The following is a 19,658-nucleotide window of genomic DNA, read 5'->3' as shown; positions in this document are numbered from 1 at the left end:
TTTTCTCCCCACAGGAACTCTTGGAAGGGCTAAAGAACTGTGTTATAAATAACCAATGTTACCTTCTTTCCCTGCTGTGAAAAGGCTTTCCAGTGTTGCTGGGGAGTAGACTCCCTACTTCCCCGCCCTCTCGCCAAAGCCATCAAAAAATGAAATGGCTTCTCAGGAGGCAAATTAGCGAACAAGACATTACAAATGCTCATCAAATGCTAGAACTCTGTGGGGTCTGAAGTGACTACCACATTAAGAGTCCAAAATAAACAAATATAAAATCGTGACAAATATGTTAAAACCCATAAAACTGATGCATGAACTTCTTCAAGCCAAGAGAAAACAAATTTTCCAGTTAATAGTTTTTTCATTTTCTTTGTATGTGTGTGAGCACATATGCATGCATGTTTGTGTACAGATATGCAGTATACTATATGTATGTGTGCAGAGCCCAGAGATTGACATCAGGTACCTTCCTTAATTGGTCCTTTATTTTATGAGATAGGGTCTCTGAGTGAACCTGGAACTCACCAATTCTGCTTATCTGTCTGGTCAAGGAGTGCTAGCTTTCCTTCTGTCTCTGTGTCTCCAGCATTGGGATTGCAGGTATATACTGTTGGACTGGACTTTTTCAAGAGGGTGGTAGGGATCTAGCTTAGGCCATCATGATGATAGGGCAAGCTCTTTGCTAGACAAGTCATCTCCCCACAAGATCACAAGTTGGTGTCTGGTCATCTGGAAAACAGAGATTGCTTTGACTTACTTATTATCTTGAAAATGATATCAGAGTATACAGTTGCGAAGAATTGACATGTAAATTCTTTTAAAATAGATAACAGTGTCATTTCCTTTAGATATATCTATGTCATTGAAAGAAATCTGTGCTTAAATTTTAAAGATTTGAGGGCAAATTTCTGGCAAAAGAACCAATTCATCATACATCTGTGTCCATTTATCTTGTTTATTTTGTTAATTCCATAAGAAGAGTCTCGTTTCTGTACTCATTTCTTCACTTTGGCAATGAAACTGCTTATGAGCACTTTGCTGCTGAGCGTCCTCCATGTAATTGATAACAGCGAAAAGCCCTGGGGATCCCTTTGAGTCCACAAATCAAAGTAAACGGATAAATTTCAATGTCTGAAGATATTCTTGATTGTCAAACCTGGTCTGGGATAAGCATGAAGGGACACTCTCCTGGTCCAGGTAAATGATGCTGGTGAGCACCCTGAAACAAAGGCAATATAACCCAAAAGGTCAACATTTACAACGATCCTATTAGTCTTTCTCCATGAACTGGAGGTCAGCTGCACAGTGAACTCTTCCATCCCCTGGGAGGCTGTTTATTCATCAGTGTACAAATAGAAAAAGGTACACTTGGAGTGAGGATCTTTTCTGGTCCAGTTTTGCATAAAAGTGATTCTCCTTAAATTCAATTTGCATTCCCTTTATGAAAAGCTTAGAATAAGTTCACATTTGGTTACTTCATTGGCGGCCCACTGAAGAGATATCCATGAAGGCATACATTAGGGAAAAAACACGTAGATTTCTTTCTTGATTAGTTTCTGCTCCTGTTATAAATACCACGCACTTAGGATTTTATAAACAATAAAAATTAATTTCTCACAGTCATGGAAGCTGGGGAGACTAAGATCAAGGCAGCATCTGATTCAGCTCATGGGGAGAGTTCTCCTAGGATGCTGACTTCTTAGCACCTGACTCAGAGTGTGATAAGGCTTCTCCTGAGAAGTTGACCACTTGCTATGAACACTGTGCCCTTATGGGGAAGAAGAGCTAAAGGAACAAGAAGGGAAAGTTGGACTTGCCACCTAAGCCTCTTTGGAAGACTTTGCCTAAACTCTCCACCTGCAGATCCTACGTCTTAATATCGTTCAGGTTCAGCATGAATTCTGAGGAGATCCGTGAATTCACACCACAGTCCTTTCCTTCCCACCTTGCTAGCAAATTGAACAGGATCTGCACTCAGTGTGTGGCACATGTCTTGCTTATGATGTCCAGTGTAAATTTCCCTATGTCCATGAAGAAAATGATCTACCTTTCTCAAGGAAATTTTCCTTGAAATAATAATACCATTTCACTTTCAGTCTTTTATTTTTCGAGAATAAATGAGCCATTTTGAGTGTCATTCATAACAAGCAAATTTACAGCAGCTTTATGGGGAAAGTAGAAGCAAAGCCTTAGAATATTTTCCCTGTCTTCCTATTTCTCTCTCACAACGTCTGGAGTCAAAACGACTTTCCTCTTCCTTCTTTCTGTCTCTTTCATGTTGTGTGCCAGGCAGAAACCTACACTTGCATTCACTGACACCAGGTTTTCTCATCATTTTATGAAACGACTCCTGTCCCAACACTACTTCTTGCATGGTCAGCCAGGAAGCTGCTTGCCAACTCCATGGCTGACCCTGTCTCCTGTCTTCGACTCTAATTCTAAAAGGTATGGTTTTCTACTTCTCCATCTCCCTCTTCCTGGCAACTATCAAGATTTAGTTATTTAACTTGTTCTGTTGTTTTCCTCCCCAAATTTTAGTAAAATTGCCCCTGTGTTTAAGAAAAGAATGAAATTCAAAAAGTTTAAAAAAGAAAGAAAGGAAACAGAGCAAGATAAAAGGAAAGAAAATAACAATAATTAAAAAGAACTTCTCTGGGTTCTTCTAGTTTTGCTCCATTGCCCAAGTTACATCTCAAAATCTACTTTCTCATATGTAAAATGGGTATAATATTAACTCCTATCTTGCAGGTGACTGTGGACATACAATAAGATGACACATGTGAATGTCTTAATAAAATTACAGTAATGAAAATATCTATGTAATTGTTAACTGTCCCACTTATGGTTATTCATACCTCTACCATCATCATTGCCATATAATGACAAGCATCAAAGGTAAAGCTGAATATAAAGCTAAGAATTAGCTATTTCAGCTAAGTTCACACTGGAAACCAAGCCAGTGTTTCAGAATTACTGATTTTTGTTGCAACTTCTAGAATAATGCCTAGCATATAGCCAGGCCTCTCCAAATTCAAAGGAATACTCAAAATACTGAATTAATCAACAACTAAGATCAAAAATCTAATACTAAACATCTTATACTACAAGAAATGTGTTTGGATTTCTACGTACTAGCATAGCAAGGCATTTTGATGAAAACTCACTTCTAGAAAATAAAGAAATCTGGATGATTCGATGTTCCACTGAAAACATTATAAAACCTGATATCTCCAAGCATGAACTTTGTGTGTATGCATATGTACATATATACCTATACATTAAATAGCATATCATATACCCTGATAAAGTGACATAATGATTTCTAATGTTTAAAGTTTCCCAGGTATTCATTCTAGATGTATAAATCATTACATTTCTCTACACTGGGGAAGAGCATCATAAGAATGTGGTTTACAGAGATCTTGTAGCTCCACTGTAGTGGAGTGCTGTCAATAGCAAGGGTGGAGTCAGTGAGGCCAGCAAGGAAGCACGTCTGGGCAGCCACAGTAAAAAATGATAGTAAATAGGTGATGTAGGGTGTCTCTCTGTATTCTGTAAACATGTTTTATTACCATTGGTTAATAAGGAAGCTGATTTGGACAATAGCCAGGCAGAATAGAGTCAGGCAGGAAATTCAAGTAGGGAGAAGAAGGGCACCACCCAGTCAGAGAGATGCCATACAGCCACCCAAGGAACAACATTCCAGAGCACCACTGGTAAGTCACAACCCATTTGAAGATACACAGATTAATAGAAATGAGTTAATTTAAATGTAAGAATTATCTAGTAATAAGACTGAGCCACCAGCCTAACCTTTATAACTAATATTAAGCCTCTGAGTGATTATTCAGGAACTGTTGGATGGGAGAGAAACATCCAGTTACAATTAGGACCAGAGCATTCCACTAAGATGGAGATGTGGATTACTTTAGAAATCAACAAAAAGGAAATGACCAGCATAAGAGGTAACCAAGAAAAGTACCAGGGCATTTTTGCCAAAGTAAAGTGCGAACAGTGGTACCATTTATTAAAGAGCCATGACTATGCCAGGAGAATCTCAATTACCCATGGCACTGTATTATGTTTTCTTCACTAACTATTCCCTCAGCAACCTAAAATTCTCTATTTCCCCTTCAGAGTAAAAAGCTCTCTCTTGCATACTATTGGGTTGTTTCTCTGGATGAAAGCTTGCTCCTTCCCACCCCACATCCTTTCAGTTTCGTGTTTTATCCTTCCCTTATCGGTTTTGTTCCTCGTTAGTGAGCTAAAGGTTTGGGAGAATATAAAAGCAAGATGTAGATTTCACATAAATTCCTCTCTTGGGAAAAGGTCATTGAGCCCAGAAGAAGGAACAAACTACCTTGTAAAACTCATCATTAAACTCAGTTTACTTAGTCCCAGGGCACTATTTATGACAAGTCACTAAAATGCCAGCCTATCCCTCAATGAAATGACTCATTCTGCTTTATGGAGATGCATTTCCTTAACATATTTTGTTAGGTAACATATATGGGATACATAACTACTTTCTTTTCTCGGGACTTAAAGTTTTTATACCAAAATCTGAGTGACGGAAATAGCCAGTCAACAGCGAAACTTTTAAAACCATCTTGCACAGATTGATTTTTTAAAAAGATTTCTCCATAAAGACAACAGACAGGAAGTACCATGTTCAGTCCTTGAGTGATTGCGCTAGGGTACTTATTATTGGCTGATGGGAATGCTGAGCTAATGAGCCTTAGAATCACCTCTTGAAACAGAATGTATAACTTAGCCAGATGCTATCCCAGCATCACTTCTATGCCTCCTCAGCAAACATCAATAATAATGTCTGAAAATCTTAGAAATGTCTTCAAAGGGATGGTTAGAGGCACATCTGGTAGGGACATGGTCTCAGCTAGTCCGTGCTAAAAGTTCAACAGAAATAAAGGAAGCAGTGGACCCCCTGTGCTCCATCTCTGCAACAGTTAAATATTTAAGTGCTGTGGTATTCCCACCTCATACTTGTTTGTTTGGCCAGCGTGACAGAAATTTTAGGAACTGGATTCGGAGATAAGCCATGCTGTATGAAATGCTAAACAAGTGGAGTCCTTGGACCAGAAAACTGCTCTGGGTGAGAGGGGTGACAGCCCATGGTGGCTAATAAAACGGTCAAAGGCACTTTCCCAATTCTCAGAAGAAGGAATCAGCAGCGGGAATTCAGTCTCGTCTTAGCATGCACTTTGGGGACCGGATCAGTTATCCCCATGTAACTACGGACCAACTCCTGTTTCTTCACTAGCTCCCTGCTGGAAGGAGACAGAGCAATTTTCATCTTATTTGAAAGTCGAGTTTGCATGCCACCTGGGAACTCATTATGGGACAAATATTTTCCAGTTAAGGTTGCTGAATTAATCATACATACAAATCCTCATTCAAACGGAAAAGATAAGCATGGGAATCAGATAACGTGATGAAGACATTGAGCTATTCATATCCACACCTATAAATCATACAAATTATTAAAACACCAGAGGATCTGTGGGTGTGACAATATAAATCTCTCCACAGTAAACTGTCAATAAGTCTTAGATTCACTGAACCCAGTTTCAGGAACCGGAGAAAATAAATCTTTTGTGAGTCTCAGTTTCCCTGAGAATGAAATATTCATACAGTATCTTCCCTCCGAAACCTAAGTAAAACCCTGCTTATATGAGGAAAACTGGGCCAGTAAATAAGAGCGACAGTGAAGTGGTTTTGTTTTCCTCGTTGTAGCTACTTGTTCATATTAATTTTATGCATTTTTCGGTTGTTACTTAATCTACAAATTTTTAAGGCACAGCTCTGTGCCACAGCCTTTCATTAAAGTCTGTGGGAAACACAGGATGTGCCTCAGCCAGCCAACATTTTATTCTTCCTCCTTATAGCACCATACTTCATGGTAGCACTCATTACTCTCTCTCTCTCTCTCTCTCTCTCTCTCTCTCCCTCCCTCCCTCCCTCTCTCTCTCCCTCCCTCCCTCCCAACTTCTCTCCCTCTCCTCCTACAGTCCCCATTCCTTTCTCTCTGTCCCCTCCCTCGCTCTCAGGAATTTCTCTGATATCAGTCTTTTCTTTCCTTTATCAGCACGCCCAGACTCCAGAGACAGTGGGAAGGTGAGACACACGTGCGATTAAGTGCCGGGAAATAGAATGTAGAAGCGGGGATGAAAGGCAATATTTTAGATAAAATAGAAAGCTGCTCTCAGAATGTATTCAATAACCATTCTTGGGATCAAGGTCTTGAATTTCAATGACATTTATTTAAGTGTGAGTCTAAAGAAAGTGTATGTAGTATTTCTAGGAACTAACCCTACAAAATTGATGTACTTATCATTTTCAAAGTTTCCTTCACACTTTAGTACATCTCCTGTATCTTAGCTTTCATGGACCAGCAGTACTAAGAGCAGAACACTGATGTTTTAGTTTTCTATAGTACAGTCAAGGACACATTTGTGTAGTAAGGATTTATACTGCAGAACAGTGATGATTGTGCCCCACAAGGGACATTTGTCAGTGCCTGGGGTAATTGTAGTTGTCACAAATGAAGTCAGATACTACTGGCTAGAAGCCAAGGATGCTATTTGATATCCTACAATGTACAGAGTAGTCCCCTACAACAAGTAGTTGCCCAAATGGAAATGTCAATTGTGCTGTGCTCAGAACGGCCAGTAAGAAACTGAAGTAATGGCATAGGCTGTGCCAACAACGTTACTTAGAAAGGGAGACCTTTTCATATTTCCTGAATAAGTTGAAATTGTGAATACTTCAATACATTTTGGATCAGTGAGGTAAACTTTCAGGTCATGTTTTTCTTTTCTTCTCTTCTCCTCTCCCTCATGTATGTCTCAATGCAGGAGCTCTTCTCCTTTAAGAGAAAGACCCTACTTGGCAGATGACCACAGCTCTGCCATGTTTGGTGCACTATAGTAAGAGAGTTGGGATATTCTAAATGGGAAAAGCTTAGACACACAACTGATATCTTCATAGCTTAATAACCGCATGTACTTTCTAACTCGAACTGCCATTATGGTCAGTTGTAGAAAGCTTTGTTAACCAAGGGTTAGTCATTCAGTTGATTTAAGATTGTTTTAGGTAATTAATCATGTATCCTTACACAATTCATTCCTTAGCTGTTCTGACTGAGCAGTCTTTCTCTTTTCCCTTAGGGAATCAGAATCCTTCCATCAGGAGAGGCTTCTGAACTGGGTAAGCCTATAGACCAGTTGTCATCTATTGATGAAGCCTCTGTCTCAGACATTTAGTCACATAGTCTACTCCTTGTAGGCAACTGCCACAACTCATTCAAAAATCCACATCCTTCAGGTCTGTATTCATTCTTCCTCTCCCTTTCTCACTCTTTTTCAGCCAATTTCTATGACTTTTCCTAAAGAAATATAGAGAACTATGCTAGTTGATTTTTGTCAACTTGGCACAAGCTAGGGGCATCTTGGAAGAGGGAACCTCGACTGAGAAAATGTTGACATAAGACTGGCCTGTAGGCAAGTCTGGGTAGAGCATTTTCTTGATTATGACTTGTAGCAAGGAGCTGCGGGCTGGCCTGCTTTTCATCCCACACAGCTCCTGCACGGCTAGCTTAGCCCGGGAAATAACAACACGCAAATTGTATTCATTTAAACACTGCCTGGCCCATTATCTCTATGGAGTTAGTTACTGGCTAACTCTCACTTCTTGATTAACCCATTTCTAATAATCTGTGTAGCACCACAAGGTGGTGGCTTACCGGGAAAGATTCAGCATGTCTGACCTGGTGGCTGGCTCCATGGCATCTGCCTCTTTGCCCTCTTCCCAGCATTCTGTTCTGTTTACTCCGCCTACCTAATTTTCTGTCCTATCAGAGGGCCAAGGCAGTCTCTTTATTAACCAATGAAAATAACACATAACAGAAGGCCCACCTACATCAATGACTGATGTAAGAGTGCCCAGTTCACTGTGGGCAGTCCTACCTATGGGTAGTCCTCAGAAGTATAAGGAAGGAGTTAAATGAGATCCTGGGGATAGCAAGTCAATAAACAGCCTTATTATGTAGCCTCTACTTTCATTCATAGCTCCATGCTCCTGTCTTTAGTCCTTTTCTTGACAACCCTTCGTGACAGGCTATAAGTTATAACATGAAAAAAAAAAAAACCTTTCCTCTCCAAGATACGTTTGGTCATGGTATTTATCACAGCTAAAAACAAAACTAGGACAAAGTTCATCTTCTCAGAAATATGATTACAGTGAAGGTATTTCATTATCTTCTTTCCCCAATGCCCCCCTTAGCCCTCTCCAGTTCACAGCCAACATAGCAGAGTTCCCTCCAAGATAAATGGTACAGAGATGCCTTCTGCTTCACACATCTGCTGACAGATCAGATGACTCTAAAGAGCCTCCATCCAGTCCCCAAGTACAAAGTGCCCTTTAAAGCCTCCTGTTGGCAACATACACTCTGGCAATCTCTCTTGTTTCCTTCTTATCTCAACAGTACTTTATCCAGCATATTTTTAAAGCCAGAATTTTGAACTTTGAAAGTAGAAAGGTCAGTGTTTCTTCTTCTACTGCTATTGGGCTTACTGTGACCCCATTGGCAGTGACAATCAAGTTCTAGTAACTCTCTGTAAGTATATGTGTGTTTGAGAAAGAACTCATGAGAGAAAGAGAGAGAGAGAGAGAGAGAGAGAGAAAGGATGGTGAAATTCAAAACACTTTGCTAACTATTTATAATCCCATCTTACCATTAACAGTCAAATATAGGTAACAAACATAATTGTCATCATTGTTATCATTTATCTTTTTAATTTATAAATTATTTTCTCATTTAACATGACCAATTTTATTATTTATTTATATTTAATTATAAATTATAATTTCTTTCATATATTTAATGATATTATTTTTCCAGCATTTAATAGAAAAGAAAATTGTCTTTAAAAACAATTTAAATATCAGGCAGGTATTCTAGACTGAAGCAGGACTCAATTCATTCATATATCTTTTAGACCTTGTGAAAATAAGACTTTATTTAACATAGATGGAAAGGGATTTTTCATGCCAGGCAGCGTTCCTGAAGTTTTTTCCATTAACTCACATAATCCTCTGAAGGCCCTGATACTCAGCACCACTGTAGTCTCTACTTGAACAAAGAGAAATCTGAGACAATAGGATAAGTGAACTACCTAAGGTCACACAGCTAAGAAGCAGCATAGCAGGAATTCACACACACATAATCTAATCTTACTTGAAAGGCCAAATCCCAAACTACTAGCAACACCACCAATTGCTATTGTGTAGACAAGAAGTTGTCAGTAAGTATGAACTGAAAAGGTCATGGAGCTATGTGCACAGCATCTGCCTCTACTTACAAAATGATACTAAGTTATGGTAAGTGCAAATATGTTATGCTGTACAATTTCATCAATATTTCTTTTTTATGCTGCTGTGAAGAACAAAATAATAAGCTTTGGGGGTCAAAGCTATGTGATTCAGGTGCGTGAGGAGCACAGAGCATGAAAATCCATGTTTGTTACTTGAATAAAGGGCAAGAGCACTAATCAGGGTTGGTACATAGGCCAATAAATCACTGTGGTAAGAGGCTATTTATTAACTTAAACTACCAATAAAATATACATTTACTTGTTGAATTAGGTTACTTACTATCCCATAAACCTATAAGGCACTCAGCAGTTAGTCAAGGCTTTGGTGACATTTCCTAAAACTTTTGGGGAGACCCAAGAAAGAGTGAGTAGTTCTTATGAGCCAAGAATGTTCCTGCAGTGAAGATAAAAAGAATCCTCAAGTATAACTCTCCCCTTCCACTATTAATTGTGGGGGCCTCCCTGCGGCTCACAGTGAATGATAACCTGAGATACAAGCCTTCTTCAGACTGACGATGAACCAGTGAAATGGAATATCAGGTTGGAAAAAACTTGCACTCTTGATCTCTTGTTACTTGAATGAAAGGTCACTGGCAGTGGGATGTTTTGTTTCCTAGATCCTCCCACTTACTAAGACATTCCCAAGCACCTACTAAACCTTTGCCATGTCCAGAATCTTGCATTTCAGGACAAAGGAGTTGTGAAGACAAAAAAACCCTGAGCCAGTACCCCCAGAGAGGACCTGGAGGTTAACCTCCACTATAAACAGGATATAAGAGATTCCCAGAAAGGACCTGGAGGCTAACCACCACTATAGATATAAGATATAGATATAACAGATACCTTCAGTGCTTTTGGAATACAACCACCACCACCAAGAGAGTTTTATCTCTTCTTATATAGAACCCCTCACCAGAAAATTCAATCAAAACGTTAAGTTCATCTCCCAAAAAAGAGCAAACCCATAGATTGAGTTTTATTATATTGGGAACAAAACTCATTTTCCGTGAACAATAAACATTGCAGACTTCTTTTTCATCTGTTCTAAGCTGGAAATAAAAGAAAATTTTCACCTTGAGATACTCATTGCCTTCCTTGAAATTTAATCCAATTCATTTACCATCTACATGTCTCCTACATCCTTCCTTTCCTCCCCAGGTCACGGAAGCTTGGGATATAGCACCTTTAATAGTTCAAAAGGTGGCTGGAATTTTTTATTATTTGTCTTTCTAAGAGAGTCTTTCTGATTGCTAAATATATGCGTTCCCCTCCAGGGCCATCCCTGAGGGACAAGCACTTATGTCAGCAAGGGGGCAAACCCCAGTGGCAGCATCTTCAGCACTGTAGCTACAGGCAGCAGGAGAAAGAATATGACTTGATTTGGTCTGAAAAGCACAGCAAAAATTTTGTGCCAAAATCAGAGCGTGCAGTCACTGAAATAGATTTTTTTGTAGAAATAAATATAAAACTTTAAAAACTGCTCCAGAGGGTTTTTTTTTAAATGAAAATGACATGCTGTGTTTATAAAATTTGAGACTATCAGACTTTGATGCAATGTTCTACAGGGAGAGAGAGAGAGAGAGAGAGAGAGAGAGAGAGAGAGAGAGAGAGAGAGAGAAGAAAAGGAGAATATTTTTAGGAATGGAGGACTGAAGGGGAGAAAGAAGAGAGTGAGAGAGGTGTGTAGATTAGTTTTTTGTCAGCTTGACACAAGCTAGCCTCCACTGGGAAGAGGGAACCTCAACTGAGAAAACTCCTCCATTAATTATAGCAGTCTATAGGCAGATCTGTAAGGTATTTCCTCGACTGGTGATTGATTTTATAATGTCGAAGGGCCTGGCCATGGTTGAGGGCACTACCATCCCTAAACAGGTTGTCCTGGGTGGAGCCTCAAGAAGCTACGGGGCGCAAGCTAGTAAGCAGAGTTCATCCAAGGTCTCTGCTTCCTGATTCCTGTCTTGAGTTTCTGCCCCGAGCTTCATTTCATTACAATTGTAGACTAGAAGAGAAATAAGTTCTTTCTTCTACAAGGTGCTTTGGTCTTGATAATTTCCCACAGCAGTAGAAAAAAAAACTAGAGGGAAGAAAATAGGAAGGGAGAAGTGAAGGGTGGGAAAGGACAGGGGAGAGGGAGGGAAGAAAGGAAGGAGAGATGGAGGGAGGGAGAGAGGGAGGGAGAGAGGGAGGAAAGAAGAAATGTGTGCACCCCAGGAGCTACCTCTGCTGTCATTACTGATTCTGTAAACCCTAAGAAGACCCAAATATGAATCAAGATAAAAGAAAGATAACAACATTTCATGTATAATACAGCAAACAGAGCTTCAAAAATATGACATTAAGAACCAAAACCTTCTACGCTGTATTTTCTTAAAAAGCCCATCTCTGCTTGGCTAGGTAATTTCAAAGGTCACTTTTCCTGCTTCAGAGCTGTATTCATATGTCCATGCCATGCACTTCTTCATAAACCTGTGAAGTGCATGCATAAGAGGGAGTCGGGCACCATGGTTCAAGTCAGTACGAAAACGCACACCCTCTGTGTGGAAATTTCCAAATGCCACAGGGACTCTGCTTGGAGCTCTGTTCTTTGGCTATGATGCATAGAGTAGTCTGTAACAGTGCATTTAGACTCATGTCCTTGTTCCTCACACAGAGACATCCTACCCCTGCATTTGAAGTGCCGTGATTGTCCATTTGGGAAAGTAAGTAAGCAGCAGTTTCTTTTCCAATAAGAAGAAAAATCAGTGTAGTTGGTGAAGGGGCCAGTACTGGTAGAAAAAGGGAAACCAGCGAGGAAAAGAAGACAGGAGATTTGAGTTCTTAGGAAAGACAAAGTGAGAGAGGAAGGGACAGTTTCAGTCCAACCCCAGCAGGAGAAGGTCAATACCCATTATGATCTGGATAAATGTGAGGCCCCTGTCTTCATCCACGCAGAAAATCTCTAGTAGTGAGAAGATCAGGTTAAATCCCACCTACCACAGTTCTATCCTTTGGCACAACCTCTACTGACAACCCAGTCATCCCCAAATATCAATATCTGTGATAGAAATTTCATAGGGTTTTTGAACATGTCTAAATTCTTTAAATCCTTTAATAAGCTCTCCCAAATCTTCCCTGATACATCCTGAGCCACCGCAACCCCAGTACAGCAGTCAGGGGTGTGATGCAGTTGTGGAACATTGCTAGAAAGACAGCTATCTCATGAGCTTTCAAAACAATATCAGCTTAGGACATATAACATATACTTAAAAATAACAATACATATAGCTTCATTGTTTGTTGCCCTGGGATATATGTAAGCCTCACCAAAATCTGGAGGGTCATTAAAATCTCACTTGACTACAGGAATATTCACAGTGAGCAAGTGATAGATTGACACCCAAAACTGTCTCAGAGTTCAAAATTGAATTTTAAAATAAATGAGATTTTTTCCCTTAAAAAGAGAAAAAATACCACCATAACAACATCATTATACTTATATTTGTTATTATTAATAATTGTGATATTATTTTAACATACTATTTACTTGTAAAATCACATAGTCTAACAAAACCTTTTATTTTCTATTTCATAATTCCATTTCTGCTTTATTTAATTTTTAAATATCCAGATAATTTATAAACTGACTTACCAGTATATGACAGCATTTTACAATGAATTACATGAAGAGCAAAGAAAGACAGGACACCTACCATTATGGACAGAATTTGAGTGACAGAAGAGGTCAAATATTGACACACTCTTTCTTTCACATTCACATGCAACAAACTTCTCTTTCCAAAGTCCCGCCATCTTTCTTTCAAGTGCCATGAAGATAATATGCGCATCAGAGCTCTTTTCTCATTACCCTCAGGTGTCTTATTCTATAGCCCCCACTTTATTCTACAAGACAAGTTTTCTCTTTGAAAAAAAAAAAAGCTCACACTTTTGTTGGCTAGTCAGTGAAGACCCTGAACCAACACTGCTACAGACACACACAATCATGGCCCACTTTCACGTGGATTCTGTGGATTCAAACTCACATCCTCCTTCTTACATGGCAAATGCTCTTAATCTGAGTCACCTTCCCAGCCACCCATCTGCAGTTTTGAAAAACACTTAGATCTTTACTTCTTTCTTTAATGGTTTTATTTTGGGAGGTTCCCTTTTTCTTTTCTTTTGCTTCTTCTTAAATTCTAACTTTCATTCTGCCTATATACAATTGTATACACTTCTATATACAAAGAATACCTCAGCACTTGCTGCTATCACTTCAGGTAGCACTAAGAAAATAAATTAAAACATAAAGAAATACATTCCATTTGTGTCCTATCCCTCCCGCCTCTGCCACATTAGGATAGGAAAAAAAATAGAATTTCTCTTCTTTTTTGTTTTGTTTTTTTGTTATTTATTTATTTATTTTGGGAAAAAAATAGAATATGAAACAAATTAGTTTGCAAAAAAATCATGTGACAACTTAGGAGACAATGTGGAATATAGTGTGGAAAGAACAAGCAATCGTTGGTTGATGTTTTCTATCAATCCTACTATTGGGAAAAGAAAAAGTAAAATTCTTGTACCAGCCAGACTTTGAACTGTGACCCTGGAAGGAGATAAACATGCGCTCTTAACAGCGAAGTAAGAACTGACTTTAAACATAGACTATTTTTATCGCCTTCTAGTAAAGACACTTCTGTCTTTCAACTTTGACAAAGTGTGTGTTGAGGAGATGAAATGCCGTGGGCTCATCAGCCCTGAACAGAAGACTTAAGTCACATATGATGTGGTCAGAATGCAGGGCTGCTTCACTGCAGGCTCCAGAACAGGGTGATAAATGTCTGGATTGAGGTAGAAGCCTCATAAATAAGGATCAGTGTAAGATCAACAGACAGGGCAAATGAGGGGTTCGCCAACTAGAATAAGTGGTAGACTACAGTTCATGAGAGGAAGGCTCTGGAGCCCCAGCCTAAGCAAAACAGCAGACACTGCTCTCTTGGTGGAGGCTGCAACAAGAGGAATTAAAGCAACTTGTGCCTTTGCTCAAATTTGATCATTAAGTTCCTGGTCAAATTCAATTCAAAACATAGCATGCAATGACTTATATGAGACAATAAAGGTATGCCTGTGTGTTCTTCTTTATTTTTGAGATTGTAATTTAATTATGTTTCTCCCTTTGCTCTTCCTGCTAAACACTTCCATATATGAAATATGTATGAAATATTATATGCATACTCCTAAATACAATCTGTTGAGTCCATATAATGTTAACCAAAATGCAGAACTGTGGATCCCAGTCTCAGTGGATACACTACAAAACACTAGTACACCTAAGGCTCAAGCAAGATTGCAGAAGAGAGGGTGGAAAATTTTTATATGTCAGAAGACAGGGGACTTTGCTGTGAGATTGTGTCTCCTTGTAACATCAGAAACTATATCCACAAAATCTCACCAGCATTGAGGCTTCTTAAAGTGCATGGTTCAATAGTGGTCTCAGGGGATAAACTCTTCAAATTTGGGGTTATTAATAACTAACTCATGACTCATATTAGCTAGCTTTTTTTCTGTGGGTCACTTAACTACCTACTGACATTTGCTATAATTAATCATATTGTTTTTCCCAAATTTATAATAACAATTTGTTGGCAGAAGGCTATTAGTTTGTTTCAGGCTACTCAGCCCTGAAATAATAACACAGAAACTATATTATTTAAATCACTTGTTGGCCAATCACTTAAGCATAATGCTTGCTAGCTCTTACATCTTTGGTTACCCCATTTCTATTAATCTGAATATCACCACGTGGCTGTGGCTTATCAGCAAGTTTCCAGCCTGTCTGCCTCCAGTGGGGGTACCTGACTTCCCACAACTCTGCCTCTTTCTCCCAGCATTCAGTTTAGGTTTCCCTGCCTAGCTATACTCTTCCCTAACACAGGCCAAGAAGCATCTTTATTCATTAACCAATAAAAGCAACACATATACAAAAGGACTTCCCACACCAACAAATTGTGTACATATTGCTGGCCATGACTCTCCTCTCAAGAAATGTATCCATCAACTACTCTAGCTACCACAAGGCCCCATCTCTTACTCCACATTTGATTTGGTTGCAGAGTTTTCTACTTGGGAACTTTACTACTGTCTCAAATGAAACTTGGTAGCTCTGAACCACAGAACACCAACTGCTGATGGTTTAGACAAAGACTGTAGAAGTTGCTTAAAGTCAGTGATGATGTGATCAAGAGTGATTATCAGTATTAAAAAATGTAGATATGCCACATGAGTGTCATCAGGTGATAAATAGTGTGTTTTCTCTTAAGTGTAATGACTCTAAGAAGTTTTAGGGACTTTAAAAGTGATTTTTCAGAAAGTAAGGTTTTTGCTTCATACTTCACAATTCCTGTCTCATGTAGAAACTCAATGAGCAGCTTCAATGGAATGAACAGTAAACTAAGAAATGATTTGACACCAGATAAGTTATGTGTTAAATATAATAAATAAATATATTTATATATAAATATGTAATAAGTCCTGCTTCTAATATATGTGAGGAGCACTGATATACTTCTGTGTTGTTACAATTGTTCTGTTTTATTATTACTTATTTTTGTTAACTTCTCATTGAGTCAATTTTCTTGTGCATATGAATGTATTGCCTGCAAGTATGTATGAGTTCTATGTGGATGTCTGGTTCCTGCATAGATCAGAAGAGGGCATAAAATGCCCTAGAATTGGAATTACAGATGATTGTAAGCCATTGTGTGGGTACTGGGAACTGAACCCAGGTTCTCTGTAACAGCAAAAAGTGCTCTCAACCACTAAGCAATCTCTCCAGGACCATGAGCCTAATTTGTAAGTTAAACTTGGCCATTGGTATATATTTGGAAGAGAAACAATTTATGTAAAATTCAGTATTTCCAGCAGTTTCAAGAATGTAGCAGAAGTCTCAGAATGAGACATGTCATACACAGACACAGACATGCATGTGCACATGCATACACACACATACACACACCGGCATCTCCACAGCTCTTCACGCCATCAATAATGTTCCAGAAGTACTGTTCTCATAGATTATCTGTAAAGGATTGAATTCTATTCCTCCACTAAGTAAAATATTGAAATCCTATCTTGGATATCATACTATAACCTTGTTTGAGAATATTCTCATTGCAGATAGACTTGGTTAAAATGAGATTATATTAGAAGATAGGATGGAGCTCAATCACTGTAGGAGTGATGTTTCTCTAAAAAGAACATTGGATGCAAACAAGCAACATGAAAAATGACATACAATATGGAGACAGAGATCAAGGAGTCCAAGTATGCTAGCCAAGAAATGCCACAAATTGCTTGCCATCACCAGGGGTCAAGGAAGACACAGATAAAAAGTTACTCCTGGAGCCTCAGAAAGAATCAAAGCTGCCCACAACTTGACCTTGGACTACTGCCATCCAGCATTGCGAGATAATAAAGTTTTGCTTTAAAGTCACTCTGTGTGGGATACTTTATGACAGCAGGCTTAGGAAAAAAATCTGAATGTCGTAACGATTCTAGGTATAATCCCAGTATGCGGAGCATTGCCAGAGATTGTCTTTTAGATTAGCTTCTCTGAAGAGGCCAGGGGTGTAGTAAAACAGAACTCACAGCAGTAAGAAATGTGATCCTTTTGCACCTAATGAAATCTTTAATATGTATAAGTGTGTTTAAAAATAGCTGGAGTTCCCACAACGCCACAAAGGTGAAAGACTTCTGTTGTGCAATGTGGGGACATTCTTTGTGGTTCAAATGTTTATGGATCTTCTTGAGCTTCTGTAATCTTAGTATCAGAGAAACCCTTGAACTGTGTTGGCAAGTCTCTGTCAAATATATCACTGTCCTGTCATGACAGGATATAGTACGTCAAAAATATTCTTCCTTTCTTCAGAATCAACAAAAAAAATGACATTATAGGCATAATCAACATTCCAAGAGAAATGTTTTAAATCTCCAAAGACAGGAAAATTACATGAAGGTAAAATTCTAAAGCTAATCAAATTTGGAACTTTTAAACTAGTAGTATTTTTGATCATTTTCTTAATCTTCAAATCATTTTAAGTTTTAAACACAAGTCAAGCTGTAAAAGTGCATTTTCAAAAACTTGTGCTATTCTACTTTTCAGCCTAGTGACAATAAAAGTATCTTCCAACGTCATTTTTAAAGCCATCCTCCAAGCACTCAAAAACCTAAATAATCTGCAAACTTCTAACTCTATTAGTTAGACGTTACAGTTAAATAATGTATTACAATTTACAAAATATTTTCTCATGTATTACTTATGAAGACTATTGCCTAGCCACATCAGGGTACTCTCTCATGTAATATGAAATAAAATTGCTGTAACATTGTAGTATATTATTGTTGAAATATTTAATTTTAATATCAATAGGGTGGACATGGACACAGATAATTTTAATATGTTACACATTTTTTAAAAAATAAAGTTCTATAAAATGTGTCTATTATTTAATCATCATTGACTATTTTAATTCTTCCATTCCTTTTTATTTTAAATGCAATTTTTAAAGGGCTGGCAATTGAACATATTTAATTTCTTCAAATATGTTGTTTCTTCAACTTATCCACGAAAAAATATTTTTATTTAATATCAAGCACAATGTTTCTTCTGACTGTAAATCACTTTTATTATGCTTTAAACAAGATTTGGAATAACAGATTAAATAGACTGTGTTTTGTGGTGGTTTTCATCATGCAGTCCTGACCACCCTATGGCCCAGGGGCCACATTTCGCCAAGAATAGCTACAATCATGGTGCAATACAAAATTGTAAACTTATTTAAAACAGTGTGAAAACTGTTTGTGTGCTTTTTCTTCTTAACTCAGCTGCACAGTTCTCAAATATGAGCTTTATAAATGACAATGTCATGTTCAATGTCAAAAGGTTGGACATGTCTACAAGAATTGGCCAAGATTTATTTCTTTTTTTTTTTCTTTTTCCATCCTCTCTTCTAACTTGTTTCTGTAATCTTTCAGCATTTGACAGCTTCACAAACGTTTGGGCAAACCTTAATGCTAACAACTCACCTAATCATTACCCAAGCCTTGCCCAGTAATGCTATTCTAATGAATGTCTAATGAAAAAACTCAAGCATAAAAGTATGCTTCTATTCCTATTCCTTTCTTTTTCTGTTTTCTTTCCTTTATTTGGCGTCAGCAGCCTTTTCTCAAATGCTTGCCTGGAAATATGTAAGTCAGAACGATAGAATGTAAACACGTGCCTTCTGATGAAAGACATGCAACTAAACATCATGATTTAGTTGCATGTCTAACTAAATGACATGCATTTAGTTTTGAATGATTTTGAAATGAATGATTTTGCTTCTGGTACTGATACAGTTCAGCCTGCTGTGCCTTGTGGTATGCTAATTGATCAAAAACCGCCTGGTACTCAGTCCTTCCTGCTGCATGTATGACTGGTTTTTCCTTTATATATTTTTGCCTATATTGTTTGTTTCATGGATGGGGAACTTCTACAGCAAACTGTACTTCTATGAACTTCTATTCTGAAGAACAGAGGACTGTAAATGAATTACGCTGAGTGGCAGTTTAATTTTTATGGCAGTTAATAATGTTTGATGGCACATTAGGCTACTTCATAATGTGAGAAAATATAATAAACAACTGCAAATTAAAAGGAAATTAAAAATTAGTAAAATTAGAATGAGGCTACCACATAATACAACCACTTTTTAAAAGTTTCATCTCACTCACGTACAAAATAATTAGAATTCTTTTTCCAAGTTAGTTAAATGAACCATGCAGGAGTAAACATAAAAGGTATCAACATTCTTTTTTTAGTGCATAACCTACAGTTTTATTTTTATTTCCTTTTTCTTTTATATTGTTATTATTGCACTATAGATTTTCTTCACTTCCCTTCCTTCCTTCTCTCTCTTCATCTACCCTCTCCCATGACCTTCACATTCCCAATTTACTCAAAAGATCATGTCTTTTTCTCCTTCCTACATATATCCGTGTATGTCTCTCTTAGTGCACTCTTTTTTATTTATTTTATTTTTTATATTTTTTATTGATTTTTATTGAGTTCTATATTTTTCTCTGCCGTCCTCCCTGTGTCTCCCCTCCCCTTCAACCCTTTCCAAAGGTCCCTATGCTCCCAATGTACTCAAGAGATCTTGTCTTTTTCTACTACCCACATAGATTAGATCTATGTAAGTCTCTCTCAGGGTCCTCATTGTTGTATAAGTTCTCGAGAATTATGATTTGTGGATGGTT

This window comes from Myodes glareolus, chromosome 23, assembly GCF_982192425.1.
Source record: "Myodes glareolus chromosome 23, mMyoGla1.1, whole genome shotgun sequence".
NCBI classification, from domain to species: Eukaryota; Metazoa; Chordata; class Mammalia; order Rodentia; family Cricetidae; genus Myodes; species Myodes glareolus.
This window is presented reverse-complemented; position numbering follows the sequence as displayed.